Source organism: Octodon degus, unplaced genomic scaffold (assembly GCF_000260255.1).
Source record: "Octodon degus isolate 3935 unplaced genomic scaffold, OctDeg1.0 scaffold00090, whole genome shotgun sequence".
Lineage (NCBI taxonomy): Eukaryota > Metazoa > Chordata > Mammalia > Rodentia > Octodontidae > Octodon > Octodon degus.
In genome coordinates this window covers 8,401,063-8,417,667 of record NW_004524666.1, presented here as the reverse complement: position 1 = coordinate 8,417,667, position 16,605 = coordinate 8,401,063, and the positions used below count along the sequence as shown (strand labels likewise).

The following is a 16,605-nucleotide window of genomic DNA, read 5'->3' as shown; positions in this document are numbered from 1 at the left end:
ACGCAGTTCAGGCTTGTAGTGATCCTCCTGTGTCAGCTTCCCCAGTGCTGGAATTACAGGCATGTGCCACCATGCCCAGTTTCAGTAGCCTGCATGGAGTGCCTGGAATCCTGGGCCTGCATGGCATGAGGTATCAGGGATTGATTTGGGACCTTGTGCTTGCCAGGCAGGTGCTTATGCTGCTGAGCTATACCCGTGGGCCACCATCAATTTTAAAGGATTTATCATTTGAAATTGGTAGGATTTATCATTCTGGGTTGGACAATGCCTTTTAGCACTTGAAATAGTTCACTCCAGTCTTCTTTGCTTTTGAGGTTTGTGTTGAAAGTGTGCTGCAGTTCTATGACTTTTCCTTTGCTGTTTCTTTTTTCCAACAGCTTTAAAGATTCTCTTCTTGTGTTGGATTTCTGGTATTTTGACTCTAATGTGTTGTGAGTGGTCCCTTTTTGATCATGGTCATTGTTCTATATGTCTGAGTTTTCTATATATTAATTATTTTTCTGTGTTTGGCAAGTTTTCTGCTATTACTTCTGTAGACTGGGTCTCACAATACAGTTCAGACTTGCTTTGAGCTCACTTTGTATCCCAGGCTGGTTTCCAACTTACAAGGATTCTCCTACCTCAGCTTCTGGAGTGCTGGGATTACAGGCTTGCACCACAACACCCAGTTTGTAAGCCAGGTTTTTAATCCCCTTATTACTGTCTTCTGATTTTTTTAAACTCCACTGAATCACAGACTAGTTTTCTTTGCACCCATCTAGTAGTCACTGGACTCACTTTTTCCTGTTCTCTTATTGTTTCTAAGGTGTCCTTCACCAAGCGATCACCAACCACAGTGGTGTCTTCTGAATCTGACTCTCTGTCCCCACACTGGTCACTTCTGCTGTCCACAGTTTCAATCAAATTTTTAATCTCCTAGATTTTTAAAATTGAACCTTTTTAATGGACCCCCATTCTTTCCTATGCTGGACATTCATGTTTTACAACACTTTTTGCAGTTTTGCTAGTTTAAAAAAATCATTATTAGTGTCTTCTGTAGACTCACAATTCATTTATTTCATTAAGATCATTACCTGTTTACTTATGTCTTCTTTAAATTCATCAAGCACCTTATCAATCTATTTTGTTTTCTCTCCTGTTATCCTCTCAGGTACTGTGGGGATTTTCATTTTCACCCTCTCTGCGCCCCCTGGATTGGCTTTGGGGGTCACTGGAAATTTTTGCAGGCATTTCATTGTCTTGTTTTCTTGTGTTTTTGTTTTTTGTTTGTTTCTTTCTATGCTGAGGTTTGTGTGTTGATTATAGTGAATAGCTTTATAGGATTATAGTGGAAAATTCAACATTTTTAGTTAATGTCTACTTTTCAGAAAAATCCTCTGGGCATCACTAATTTTACTTCTATCCCAGGATCCACCTAACCCTGTTCATTTGGGAAGGGAGGTTGCAACTTATTTGCTGCTGTACCGAACAGTACTCAGTTCTTTGGGAATGAACTGGAACATTGTTTATGGCCTGTAGGCAATCCAGATGTTGGCGCACAGAGAAAACCAGTGGATGGGAACAACTGTCATCTTGGCTCTACTAGTAAATTCGGCAACAATAATAGCACCAAATGCCAACTGGATAGTGACAAATCCTAGGAACCAGTCACATACCTCTCTTAACCATAAACAAGATGTATGATTATAGTTTAAATACTAAGACAAATCAAATATTGACCAACAGTAAATATCTACTAAGTGAGACAAATTTATCTCCACTAACAATAGAACAGTGTTCAACCATAGTAAGATACATTTAACTATCTATAGATTAATAAAGGCTTTTTTTAAAAACTGAAAATCAAACTCAGGACATTGCACTTTCCAGGCAGGCACTTGTGCCACTGAGCTATATCCCCTCTCTCTAGATTTATAAAAGTTAGAGGTGTTAGAGAATGGAAGCAGGAAAGGAAGTAGAATTTGAAAAATTAAGATGGAAGCTGAGAAGGTAATTACACTGGAATAAGGGTTTCATGAAGACATAAAAAGAAATTAGAAGTATTAGCTAAAACTAACAGAAAAAACTAACAAACAAAAGGATAAACAAGAAAAATAGAGAATAAACTAAAGGACAAAAAGAAAATAAGGAAACAAATTAAAGATAATAATAAAAAAGAAAATAGGAGTTAAAACTCCAAACACACACACACGCGCACACACACACACACACACACACACACACACAAACGGATTGAAAGAAAAATTAATCCTATGTATTTTCAGAGGAGTGATTTGCTTTCGAGATCTGCAGTCTTTGAGTCCAGCAAGTTGCAGTCCTCTCCACCTGCTTTATAGACTGAGTCGGAGGTGACCCTCCCATTCTTGAACACCAGAGTAGGGCAACTGTCCAAGCTGAGATGTGTCCCATTCATGTTCATTCACAGAGAAGCAATCAGATCACTAGTCTCCGGGGGATGCAAACAGCACAGCAGGGGCTCAAGTGGACCGGTGGACACAGTGCTGTCACATTCAGTTCAGCCACCTCTGAAGCCCACACCCATTGAACCTGGCCTCCCGTGCCCTTCCTGACTGGAGTTCGAATTTCTCAGGGGATCTCAGTCAGGCCCTCACCCTCTGTGTCTGTCTGCAGTGGCTATCTCTTACCCAGTCTGTGTAGTAGGGGAACACATCAGTACAGGAGTAAAATTGTAGTATGGGTGTCCAACACAACCAACCTCTTCTCAAAATGGTGCCTGATTAAATTCTTTCTGGTAATACGGCAGATGCTGCATTAGATTTCTTGAACTCTATCCTGCTGTGAGGAAGTCACTTTCGGGGTAAAATCCCATGCTGTTTTTAGTATACCCCAGCTGTGAGTCCATCTTATTTCTCCCGGCAGCAGCCAGCTCCTCCAGGCTTACCCCTTCTCCAGGGTGTAGGCCTCATCCCCTGCCTAGTCAGCCATTTGCTGGTCACTCTGCTGCCCTGTACAAAGGAGAACCAAGGTACAGGGCCAGCTCGGTGCCAGCAATTTGGCACCTGCAATGGTGGGCAGGTTCCTTCTTGGAAGGCACTACGGTGGCAGGCCAGCCTTGAGATGTTTTTCTTAAAAGGATATTGAATTGTGTCAAATGTTTTTTCTGCATCAGGTTGATCATGAGATCTTCATACATTTGTTAATGTGGTTAATTTCATAGATTTTCAAACATCCATCCCATATTTTTTAATAAACTCTATTTGCTCATGATTAATGTCTTTTTTTTAAATAGAAAAGTAGATCAGATTTTCTACTAAACTGCTTAGGATTTTTGTATTTACATTTACAAGGGAAATGGGACTTCCCTTTTTTCTTTTCTTTTCTTTTTCTTTTTTTTTTTTTTTTATGTTTTTAGCACAGGGCCTACAGGGTCTCACTATGTAGATCCGACTCATAGTGAGTCTCCTGTTTTCAGCCTTCCAAGAGCTGGGATTATAGGTGTGCACCACTGTGCCCAGTCTCAATTACTGTCTCAGTGCACCCCAGGAGCGGGGCAGCACCACACGCCGAGGATTGAAGCCAGTCCACTGGGCTCTTCCTAAGCAGGCACTTTAGTCTGCTAAGCTATCAGGCCAGTCCTTTTGCTCTTTACTTTTAACCCTCTTTAATGCTTATAGACTGTGTAGTGCTATTTGCTTTTGTATTCCAGCTATTCGTAATTTCTGTACCTGCTCTTTTTTGTTGACCAATCTTATTACGAATTTATCAATTTTATTCATCTTTTCAAATAACCAATATTTACTTTTAATTGAATTTTTTCCACTTTATTTATATCTGTTTTCTCTCACACTGTTTTCTGATCACATCACATATATTACTGCTTTTGCTATCTTGAGTTTAATTTACTCTTCTTTTTTTTTTTCCTTTTCTTTTTCTTTTTTTCTTTTTTTTTTTTGCAGTACTGGGGATTGAACTCAGGACTCTGCACTTGCCAGGCAAGTGCTTATTCTACTGAACTATCTCCCTGGCCCTACTTTTCTTTTTTCTAGCTCTCAAGTTTAGACCCATAGTTTTTTTGTTTGTTTGTTTTTGTTTTCTGAGACAGGGTGACACTAAAAATATGTAGCTTAGACTGGCCTTGACCTTTCAGCAGTGATCCTCCCGTCTTGGCCTCCCAAGTGTTGGGACCATAGGTGTGCAGTAGCATGCCCATTTGGTTCAAAATATTATACATTTAACACTATAATTTTTCCTTGTATAAACTGTTTTGGTTGCATCACTCAAGTTACTGTATTCTCATTGTTTTATTTAAACATTTTCCAATTTCCATTGTGATTTTACTTTTAACACACCTCCTTTTTTGTGTGTGTGGTACTGGGGATGGCACTTGCAAGGCAGGCGCTTATGCTGCTGAGCTATCTCCCTGGCCTGTGATTTTGCTTTTGACCATAGTTTACTTAAGCCACTTTAAAAAAAATTAGTTTCTAGCATGATTTCATTGTGGCCTGAGAATATACTAGGATTTTTGACTTCTAAAAATATGTTGAGCTTCCTTTATAGTTCAACATGTTCTATTTTGATAAGTGTCTTTTTTATTTTTAAGACAGGGTCTTGTTATATAGTTCAGGCTGCACTTGAATGCACTATGTAATGTAGGCTGGCCTTGAATTTATGACGACCTTCTGCCTCAGTCTCCTGAGTGCTGGGATTACAGTCATGAACTACACACCTGGCTGGTTCCATGTATTCTTGAATATGTATTCTGATGTTATGACTAGTGCTCTATATTAGTCAATTAGATCAAGTTGGTTAGGCATGTTGTTCAAATCTTTTATATACTTACTGACATTTTCATCTGGATAAACTTACAAAACTGATAGACTTCACACAATCCCAATGAAAATACCAACATTCTTTACAGATCTAGAGACAACAATCTATAAGGTTACAGAATAATCTAGAATAGCAAAAGCAGTCCTTGGCAATAGGAGCAAAACAGGAGGAATTACAACTCTGGACTTCAAGTCATACTACAAAGTGGCAGTGATAAACAGAACATAGTATTGGTAAAACAAAAACAAAAAACCATGTATGTCAAGGGAGTAGAATAGAGGATGCAGAAATAACCCCAAGTACACTCAGTTACTGATCTTTGAAAAGGACCAAAAACTTAGGCTAGCAGATAGTCTCCCTAACAAATGCTCCTGTGAAAATTGCTAATCCATATGCAGAAGATTGAAGCTAGCTCCACATCTCAACATGTACTAAACTAAAATAAGAATGGATCAAAGATCTAGATTTTAATTAACATACAAATATTTAATCCGCTGGAAGATGAAATAGGCAAAATTCTTGAAGACATAAACAGGGACTTTCTGAACAGAGTTTCAACTGCATAAGAGAAAACATCAATGATCAGCAAATTGGATCATACCAAGTTAAAAATCCTCAGAAACAATAAATTGTGTTATTTCCATGGTAAAAGAAACAACAGAGTGAAAAAACCACTTATAGAATGCAAAAACAAAAAGTTGTCACCTATTCTTTGGAAAGAGGACTAGTATTTAGAATATATAAAGAACTCAAAAGATAGAGAAGTCCAAATTAATAATGAACAAAATGAATAGACTTCTCAGAAGTACAGATGGCCAATAAGTACATTTAAAAAATCAAAACCTCTAGACATTAGAGAAGTGCAAATTAAAACAACACTAGGATTCCATCTTACTCCAGAAAGCATGGCTATCATCAAGAAATCGGAAAACTAGCTGGCTGTGGTGGTACACATCTGTAAGCCCAGCACTCAGGAGGCTGAGGTAAGAGGATCACCACAAGTGTGAGGCCAGTCTGAACTACACAGTGAGTTCAACAGTGGCCTGGACTACAAAGCAAAACTCTGTCTCAAAAAATGAGTAAAAGAAAAGGAAAACAACAAATGCAGGTATGGCTGTGAGAAAAACAAACCCTTCTGCACTGTTGGTGGGAATGCAAACTACTATAACCATTATAGAAATCAGTGTGGAGATTCCTTAAAAAACTAAAATAAATTCAGTTTGACCCCACTGTTCCCCTGCTGGCTATCTTCCTGAGTTAAAGCATCACATTACAGTGACACATACACAACCACAATTCACAACAGGTAAAACTTGGAGGTGGCCTGTATGTCTATCAACACACAAATGGATAAAGAATAGCTGACTAAGCTATTGACACTGCTGGCAATGTTGTGTGTGGCCTGGGACAGAGGAGCAGAGCAGCTGAATATTCGCTAATGAGACGGGACTGGAACACAGGGACACAAGACAGGGTAAAATGAAATAGAAAAGAAAATGTATTATGGAAAATGGAGTATAATTCTACTATAAAAAAGGATAATGAACTATTTGTAGGACAAGGGTCACACTTTGAGGCCCTAAAATTAAATGAAATAAATCAGACATGCAAGCTTAAGTATCACATGGTTTCTTACATGAGAAACTCAAAATATAAAGAGCAAAATAAAAGATAATAGAAAAAAATAGAACGAGGAGAGAGGGTAGGGGGAAAATGTGGCCAGGAGGGAAGAGGGAAAAGAAATATAAAAGGAATGAAGCTATGGGATGGACAGGTACCAACTTCTCATGATAAATGTAATCATTATGTACTTTAAACATATGAGAAAAGTATGCAGAGGTAAAAATGGTCAAATATTATGCAGAGTACCTTTACTAAGTTTTTTTTTTTTTTAACTTTCAGTCATGTGGCTATTTACATAGGCTCAATAAAAATCAGCCTTCTTTCATATCAAGTAATAATTAACAAGTTAACTTTTAAATCGTTATTATGCCAAAGCTGTATCGAAGTATACAGAGTGAGTTCATTATCAACCTAGCCAAGCAACTTGGCAGAGGTGAACTGAATGGTTCTTTGTCTCTAATTTAAGTATATGAGCTAAGATAATATGGATTTCACAAAGCCTCCAGAAAAAGTTACCTTGTAAATTGTAGTTATCACATGGCTCTAGTTTTATAAGCCAGGCCTACAAGAATGTCTTTATGAATTAGGCTTCACTTTTATTACATTTACAGAATAAAATTAATCATTAAAGTTGTAATGCTGAGTCAGAAAATCACTAAGCAAATTTATGGTTAAATCCATGCTTTGGGGGAAATATGGAGGCAAACTGACAACTTCACCAGAGGTGGTGATGGATAAGCACTACCCGTCACATTCCTGATAGAAAACAAAACACCACTGGTGGGAAGGACGAATGCAGGTCTTGATCTTGCAAACCCTTCACATTCCAGAAGAAAGATCTGGCCTAGTTTGGCTTCTGGAAAAGTAACCTCTAAGTCCTTTAAGTATTTTGTCTCGTAGGAATGTTTCTGATTACTTTGGGGGCCTTAGATCATGCCAGATAGTCCAAGATAACAATGTACTGTGTGGGACCTGGGCCAGGTGGTATCAGTTTGACCTCTAGAGGGGCTGGAGACTGAATAAAATCCATATAGGCTTCAAGAAAACTTTCTTTGACAGTACTCTAAGAATGTTGCTATCTCTCTCTCTCTCTCTCTCTTTCTTTTTCTTTCTTTCCTTTTTCTTTCTTTTTTTGGAGGAACTGGGGATTGAACTCAGGTCCCTACACTTGCCAGGCAAGCGCTTATTCTACTGAGCCATCTCCCTGGCCCCACCATGTATTTCTCTTTATATGACTTTATTGCAAAAGGACAATTGGAAACTTGTTCCTGCTATCTTCTAGGCTTAGTCCTATATGCTTTTTTTTTTTTTTTTAAGTTGTTGATTTTAGTCTGTACTTTTTTTTTTGGTGGTACCAGGACTCAGGACCCTGCACTTGCCAGGCAGGGACTTACTCTAATGAGTTACCTCCCTGCCCCCCCCACTTTTTATATAGTATACATGTATAAAATTTTTTTAGTCTGTGAGTCTCTTCAGTAAGTCACTGAAAATGAAGGTTTTTTGGGGTACCATCTGACATACAGCCCTGATATAAAACAGCAATAAGATGTTGTCCAGTTCTAGTCTCCATAGAAATGAAACCTTGAGTTTCTCCTGTCACTCCTTAATATCTATACTACTCCTGATTTTAGCAAAGCCAATGTCTAAAAATACAATGTGATTTTTCTTATATGATGATTAGAAAAAAAAAAACATTTTTTACCATGAAGAAAATAAATAAACTTGGTGACTTTGATAATTTTACAGCTTTTTTCTTTTAAATATTTTTCATGTCTTTAATAAACCTTTCTTTGGACTCCCTCACAAATATTCCCTGTACAAAACCCCTTTCCCTCTAAATCTTTTAGTCTTTAATTGGTTCATGTTTTTATTTTAGTAAATGATAGTTTGAACCATAGTATTCTAGCAGAATGGTTTAAGACAAATTCTATGTTCTTTGGTGTGTATGTAAAAATGCTCTGAGAATCACTGATACACATCCTATCCAATTATGAAAGTCATATCCCTCTTTCTACTTGACAGCTAGTCTATAAAAGAAGAAAGAAAAAAGTGTCCTGTCTGAAAATTTAGTATAGGTGCACCATTGAAATCATATCACTGGGGCAGGGGAGATGGCTCAGTAGAATAAGTGCTTCCCTGGCAAGTGCAAAGGCCTGAGTTCAATCCCTAGAAAAAAAAAAAAAAAAAAAAAAGAAAAAAGAAATCATACCACTGGACTGCAAGTATATAATATTGACATAAATTCTTCCAAGTTTATCAAAAAGAGGTTATTTAAAAAGACATTTAAGTGGCCAGGGAGATAGCTCAGTGGAATAAGCTCTTCCCTGGCAAGCGCAAGGGCCTGAGTTCAAACCCTGGTTCTGAAAAAAAGACATTTAAAGATCAGCTATTCTTGAGCTTAAAGTAAAAGAGAGGGCCAGTGACATAGCTCAGCCGACTAAGTGCCTGCTTAAGCAAGCACAGAGACGAGGCAGGGGAGGAGTTCACTGAGCCACATGCCACACCAGCCCCACTCCCAGGTGTGCTGAGCCAGCCACCAAGAACAGGCATGGTAGCACACAGCTGTAATTCCAGCAGTAGGGAGGCTGAACACAGGAGGATCAGTATGAGTCTGAGCTACATAGTGAGACTATAACAGATACATAAAAAAATAAATAAATAAATAAAAAAAAGTAAAAGAAAATTCCTAATCTAGGAATTTTTTTTAATTCTGATACTGGATTTAAGTACTTTGTTTGGCTCAGTTTTGAGAATGTGAAGGCTGTTCTGATTTGTGTTCAGTTGTTCCCCCAAAGCCTCATGGGGCAGGAGCTTCTAGAGTTTTGAGATTAACTCATGATCCACTGGGATTATGGGTTTTAGTACTGCTCGGATTATGGGTGTGAGTACTTCCCCCAGTCTGGGGCAGAGAGCCTGGATGTAATATAAGAGAGACAGAGAGACAGCTTCTCTCTCTGTTGCCCTTTTTGCTGCTACTCCTCCATTTGCTCTCTTGCTGTTTGCCACCACCATGCAAGGCTGCCCTCTGTCATGTGCCACTCTGCCTTAGAGCCACCTGAGTATGGACTAAAACCTCCAGTAACTGTGAACTAAATAAACCTTTCCTTCCTTCATTTTGTGTGCTGGGTACTTGTCCCAGCAACAAGAAAAAAGTAACTGAGATAAAGGCAATAATGTTTTTCATATGTTCAAACATTTCAATACTTAAAATATTGTTATTCTTTCACATATATTACATACTTAGGATTAGCTGACTCTGAAAATATTTTTAAGGTATTAAAGATAATTTTGTTTGCTAGAAATTATGTTGTTAAATCATAAATATTCCACTGGATTCTCAGGAGAGTTTTAAAATTTAATTTTAAGTCGGTTTCCTGTGTACTAAAATGGTTTATGTCTTAAATAGCACATACAGCGATGAAGAGTGAAATATTTTTTGATTCAGGTCTGGACAACTGCCCTGTAAACATCAATCTTGTATTTCAGGCAAGAAGTGATCCACATTCTACACTGGTTCAGTAATAAGATTTTCCAAGAAATACTCTTATATAAGTCAATATAAATGTAACTTTAAGGCAAGTTAATGAGAAACAATCCACAAACTTGCAAGGATTTTCAGAGCCTTTTCTAAAATTTAATCAGATTAAGTAAAATTAGGTCAAAAGTATATTATTTTTAACTGCAAGGTCTAGCTTGCTTTCAATTGTCTTATATCTTAATAAGATCTCTTTTAACTGTTTAGTCAACTTTAGTAATATAAGTGGGTAGGATCCCGTTATCATGAACATCATTCTTTTGCTTATTTCTCTCTAGCATCCTTTACTGTATCTGATCACAACTCAGGAAAAAATGGTTTCGTTGATACAACAAAGAAATGTGTTGAATAAGATTTACAAGCCACAGCTGCCGATTGTATTCGTAACAATTATTTTGTGCTTGCAGAAATGTAGCACTTTTCCTCCAAATTTATAGGTGTAAAGGGGGGTGTGCCACATTTTAAAGTCACAAATGGCAAGTTTTTATTTTGAAATCTCAAAAGGAAATTTCACCGCCCAAATCACACACTTAGCCTTTTACAAGCCAACAGACTGACATAAAGATTGTCCACAGTTCTAAGATTTAGCACATATACAAAAATAAAACTTTATAAATAAAAAAAAGGCATGTTTCTACTTAGCTCCTAGTTACTTTAATAAAGCTGTCCTTCAGATAAGTTATCTATCTGCCCTAGCCACATTTAAAAACATCCTATCAGGCTGATTAGCAGTGATATGTTTTTTAAAGAATGCTACACTAGTTAATATTATCAGGTTTTTAGTTTTTATAGTGCTGCTGATTGCTGATACTTAGATAAGCAGATTTGTCCAATGATAAAATTTTTCTCATTTCAGATTTGTGGTAGTTTTTCTACCACAAATCTCACATCTTTGTGAAGTGTAATACTATCTAAAACAGCTGCAGAGCAATTTTTCCCCCAGATATGAGACCTATGCTTCTTTAGGCTTGACATAGAAGTGGAAATAATGAGGTCATTTGTCAAGTGATTCATACTGAATATATTTACTCTCTTATTTGCCTATGTTAGAAAAGCAGTATTTCTCTAATATAGGTCAGCTACTACTTAAAAATCATATTCTACAAAGCAATAAATATAATAGTGCTGATTGATGTGTTGGCTGTATGCCAATAAAACATACAAAACAGATTCATAAAAGTACTTCTGGGTTAACCAGTAGATTGACATAGCCATATTAGATGATGTAAAAGTATTTCCATTTTTAACTGGCTAATCCACTTTTCTCTACAACATCTTTCAAATTCATTCTCATTGGTATTTATTTTTTTCCCATAATTTTATGGAGAAACAAATAGCAATGAGACAGTTTCAAACCAAATTGGTAGGACAGTTTCGATAATTAACACACTACATACATTTTTCCTAGTGGTTAATTGCTGTACAAGATGCGGACATGATATCCTATTTACAAACACTATTAGAACAAATCCCTCTATTCATTAAGAGAATGTAACTATATATCTATCCTAACCATTTTGAATACACAGATACAAAATGGACATTCTTCCGTATCCTTTTTTTTTTTTTAGTTCCATTATTTGAATATTAGAGGTGTGTTAACTCAGCAAAATATTCTAAAAGAGTCCAGTAGTCCATAATAGTATTGGGTCTTCCACTTCACTGGTAATGTCAGACATTGTTGACCTGAGTCCCCTACAGCTCAACCTAACACCATGGCTTTACTTCTTATACTTCGTTTTTATACTTTTCTGCTGGATGGTTAAGACCAAGGTAATGCAGGACCTATGCAACAAGAGTTGTAGCTTTTGGGTCTGATAAGCTCAGTGAAATCCCCTCAGGATTTATCCTGAGATCCTGTACCTCAGATTGTAGAACTTTTGTCAGTGTCAGCCATGTGGATGAGTCACGGCCATTGCTTGGCCAACATACTCATAGGTGAAATAAACCAGACACACATGTGTAAATATCGTATAGTTTCCCTAGTATAAGCACTCAAAAGAAGACATATAAATAGAAAGGTATAACACAAGTAAAAGGAAAGCAAGAACTCGAGGACTAATTAAGAGAAAGGAGAAGAGCTAGGAAACATGACAGTGACAAGCCATACAGTTATATGTAGAAGATGGGCAAGGAAATGATCCTGAGAATCTCCAGAAGATTTTTGAATCTAGCATTTAATTGGAAAGATTCTCACCCTAACTATATATACTGACACCTGTGAACTAAGCAACTGCACTGAAGATGGCAATTTGTAATAGTAGATTCATGCTTGGAGTGCCTGTCATTCTGGTCTTCTGAATACGGGCTGCTTGTCATGACATGCCAGTTGCTGCTGTGCTATCTCTCGAGTAGATGATTGTTCAAAAAGAAAGGGGTGGTGAATGAAGGCAGGAGACATGAAAAGGAATGTTGTGGGACTGTCCTGCTTCAAGGTTGCATATGGTTAGATTTTTTAACTTACGTGTAAACATAAGAATTATATAATTCTTTATGCCTATTTTTAAAATACATTCTAATTTTTAAATGTTTTTTCATCATATTCTGTAGGGACTTAAAAGTTCAACATATCAATACCTGATGAAAAATACCTGTTCCATGTTATGCCTAAGATGTTTGATATTGAGACAGATAGTGAGTTTAAGCTCAACAGCCTAGGTTGTGTGGTAATAACAATAAACTTCTTCTCTGGAGGGTTAACAACTTAAGTTTGCAGACCAAAATGAGAGAAAAAGGAGGGCTACAAGGAAAGCCAACATTTTGGCCCTAGCCTTCCAAGGTCAATTAAGACTCAGGACATATGAGAACTCTTTGGTATTTATTAAGAACCAATTTGATTAATTTCATTATTAGATTAATACTTTGCAAATGGTGAAATCAAATACAGACATTCCTCATTTAATGACTGAGTTCCATTCCTGTGACTAGGTTATTAAACGAATTTACTACTAAATGAAGAATTACATATAGCATGTATGCCATAATATTCAGAAGAAATGGTCAAAGGAAACCCCAACTTGATGATTCTTTTTATTTACATAATTCATGGATATAGCGCTATATAACAGAACACAAAACTATAGTACTGTACTATGGTGCAATCAGCAAAAATTAAGGTACTGTATAAACAAGGTGTCTTGTATAAAAAGACACCAAGCATCTACAAACATAAGGTACAGAACTATGCAAAAAGGCAGTGATGCTAACACTTCAGTCATTTAACCCTTCAACGTCCTCATCAGTGTCACCATTGGAATTATGAGTAAGAGATACAGAAGGCCCTTGGGGAAAGGAGATAAAAGTGAAATTGGAAGTACAAAAAAGTAGGGGCCAGGTGAGGCTTTGAAAAAACAATCTCAGGGGCTGGGGAGATGGCTCAGTGGAATAAGTGCTTCCCTGGCAAGTTGCAAGGGCCTGGTTCCACAAAAAAAAAAAAAAAAAAAAAAAAAAAAATCAGTGTCGTCTGGTTTTATTTTAAAGTAAGATATCCCTTGGTTTCATTTTAACTTAACCCTTGTGAATACTTCACAAAAATACATATCCAGAAGCAAATAAAACTACACAGTCTGACTAAATATCCAGCCCAGAACAAATAAGTGGTCAGAAGTTCAAAGATAGATAAGCTGCATTAAGTAGCTGGTGAGGTTGTCTGCATAAGCAAAAGGATAACAAAAAGCAACTCTGAATTAAGCATTCTAGTTTTTTTTTCTTTCTTCTTACAAAAAGGAACTGGGAACATATAAAATGGTTGAAAGGTTAGTAGCATGGTAGCATGGTGTTCTTTCATCTTTTTTCTTCATAAAGTTCACAACAGTATCATAAAAGTTCCTTCATCTGCCATTCCACTTTTGTGAACAGTTCAACATTTGGACCCATAGCCTTAGTTCTAACACAGCTGCATACACTTTTGAGAATACATGGTAGACAGTATACTATATAGTATATACACCAAGAAATCTGTGGCATTTTCATGCACAGAATGGAAATACAGAAGCAGAAGAAACTACATGGTGGCACTGCTGCTGGTATTCCCGCATCCTAAGTTGCTGCTGGCATTCCTGCATCCTAAGTCCAAACAGCACCCCTTAAACAGGTTGGTTAAGTGAGGAATATCTGTATATCACTATCAGATTAAATACTCTTGGCTCTTAAAACTAAAGCATCATTTTACCAAAGAGAGATTTATTCTGAGAGGCCTTGTGTATACAATGGCCCGTCTGGCCTCAAACGAGTAATAATGAGCTAGTCTTAAACAGCAGTCTTGTAAAATTGGGTCATGTATGCTTGTTACATGAATTAGAACTAAGTATTTGAAACAGTAATAACCATCCAATGCTTAGATAAGAACACAGTACAGTTAATAGTTTCATGAAATGCATCAAAAGACAAAATTACAATGAATTTAAAGATCTCAATTTGCTTTTTTAAAAATGTATTTGGTACAAGGTCTTACTATGCAGCTAGCACTTGTAGTGACCCTCCTGTTTTCAGCCTCCCCAGTGCTGGGATTACAGGAGTGTGCCACCATGCCCAGTCTCGGTGGCCGGCTCTATGTGCTGGGGGGTGAAGGTGGCACAGCAGATGGTGCTGGGGATAAAACCCCAGAATAAATGTTTTAATGAGCTGAGCAAGGAAGTTGGCATTAAAGCCAGGAAAGGGTAAAGAAAGAAATAAAGAGCAAAAAGTAGGGTGGTCGTTTTAAGGTTATTTTCCCTAGAAGGTGGGGACAGAGAAAAAGAATAATAGAAAAATAACCAGTGAACATTAATTACTTCAGGTAATTTCTTTTGGGTAAGTACTGAAGGAGAAGGAACTTCATTACCATGTTGATTGAAGCCAGCCTGCTAGGGAAACTTGTGTATTACCATATTTCTCTCAATTACCTTGGAAGGTCAGATAACAACTTAATTTTGGTTTGGTGACTTTAGTAAGGGTAACTTTAGTTTGATATTTAGCCTGTTGGGAGGTTGAATTCAAAGCAGTGAGTATAATTGTTATTTTACGAATGTAATTATAAAACAAATATTCATTAAGCAGCACCTTTGGGCCAAGCACTGTGTGAGGTGATTTGGGGTAAGGTAGTGACAAAAAAGAAATCTGCCTTGACATAGCTTTCCGTGTATGGGTAAGATGAGGAACAGTACAGTGTGCTAAGTACAAAGATAAGGAAAGTAAGAAGAGACAACTGAAGCCAGATTTTGGAGGTGGTAGTGTGGTGGGAGGCGATAAAAGAGGGCTTCTTAAAGGTGAATAAAATCATGAAAAATGAAGAAAAGGCAGATAAGTAGTCAAAAGTTGAAAAATCTAGACAGTATGATCACTAACTCTATCTTTAAGGTTTTATAGAGCACTGATTACATCACAGAACTTTTAATCTGCCCTTTGATGGGCAACTCATAATGTTCCTGACTCCCCTGGAACTTAATCCACCCCAATTTATGAATCAGACTATTGAACTGGTCATTAACAAGTTTTCTATGTCAAACGTTGCTTCACAATATGAAGTACTGGAGATCAATTTTCTTTTCCCATTATTTTCGGATTAAATTGTTAACACATAGTTACATACTGAAATATATATATATATGCACATAAAACCAATTTTTCTTAGCGGTATAGTGCTAATTTAAAATTCTAATGATTACCTGTGACATTTGGTAGGCTCTTGCACTTGGTAGGTATCAATAAGAATACTCTCAGAGTTGGACAGATAGCTCAGCAGACTAAGCATCTGCTTTGGCAAGCACAGGGACCAAGCTTTGATTTCAGGTCCTGTACGCTGTGCCAGCCCCACCCCCAGGGCTCACTGAGCCAGAGACTGAGACTGAGCATGGGGGTGCATGCCTGTAATTCCAGAGCTGGGGAGGCTGAAAACAGGAGGATCACTAAGAACCCAAGCTGCGTAGTGATACCCTATACCAAATACATAAAATGGAAAAAAAAAAAGAATACTCTCCGTAAACCTATCATGAAAATAAATCCACACGATTCTGTAACAATATAAGCTATAGCTATAATGAAACGAATTCTGGCCAGACACAATTTTAAAGCTTTAACTTTGTAATCATTCTAATTCTTCTTAAATGATAAAATATAAACCCCAAATAGAAGCTCCACTGAAATAAGTATATAGGATATGAAGAAAATGGCTGAGAGACTGACAAGGTTCATTTGTTAGGAAGTAACTTTATCTTCCAATGAATGACAATCATTATTTACTTATCCTCACTTCACTTTTATTAAAGGTAGAAGGGCACTTACAAAGGTTTTTTTTTAAATTTTCTTTATACCTCCCACATGCTATTATGCCTTAGAAAGGTTTGTCTCATGTTATCTAAACTTCACGTATGATTAAACGTTCTCAGTAGTACGGCTGTAGTTACTCTTTAGCTAGCGTTCCAGGAAGCCCCGTTAGGAGTTTCATTATTTACTCTGCACCATTAATGGCAGCTGGTGCACTTTTGGCCATGATTTTGGTCACGACGCTCACCTGCCATTGTGTATGACAAATTGGCCTTTCCCTCTTGGACTGATTTCTTGCACCATCTATGAGTCAAAATGCTACTGATTTTTTGATACATTAATCATGGATTAAGAATACTTTATAGGGCTGGGGAGCTAGCTCAGTAGGATAAGTGCTCACCTGGCAAGTGCAA

At 37.2% G+C, this 16,605-nt stretch overlaps 1 protein-coding gene across 1 annotated transcript in view; it reads right to left on the bottom strand.

The window, feature by feature from the left end:
* Positions 1-16,605, bottom strand: part of Ccdc162p — a 252,570-nt gene that overhangs the window by 235,073 nt on the left and 892 nt on the right. The gene's annotated exons all lie outside the window — the stretch shown is intronic.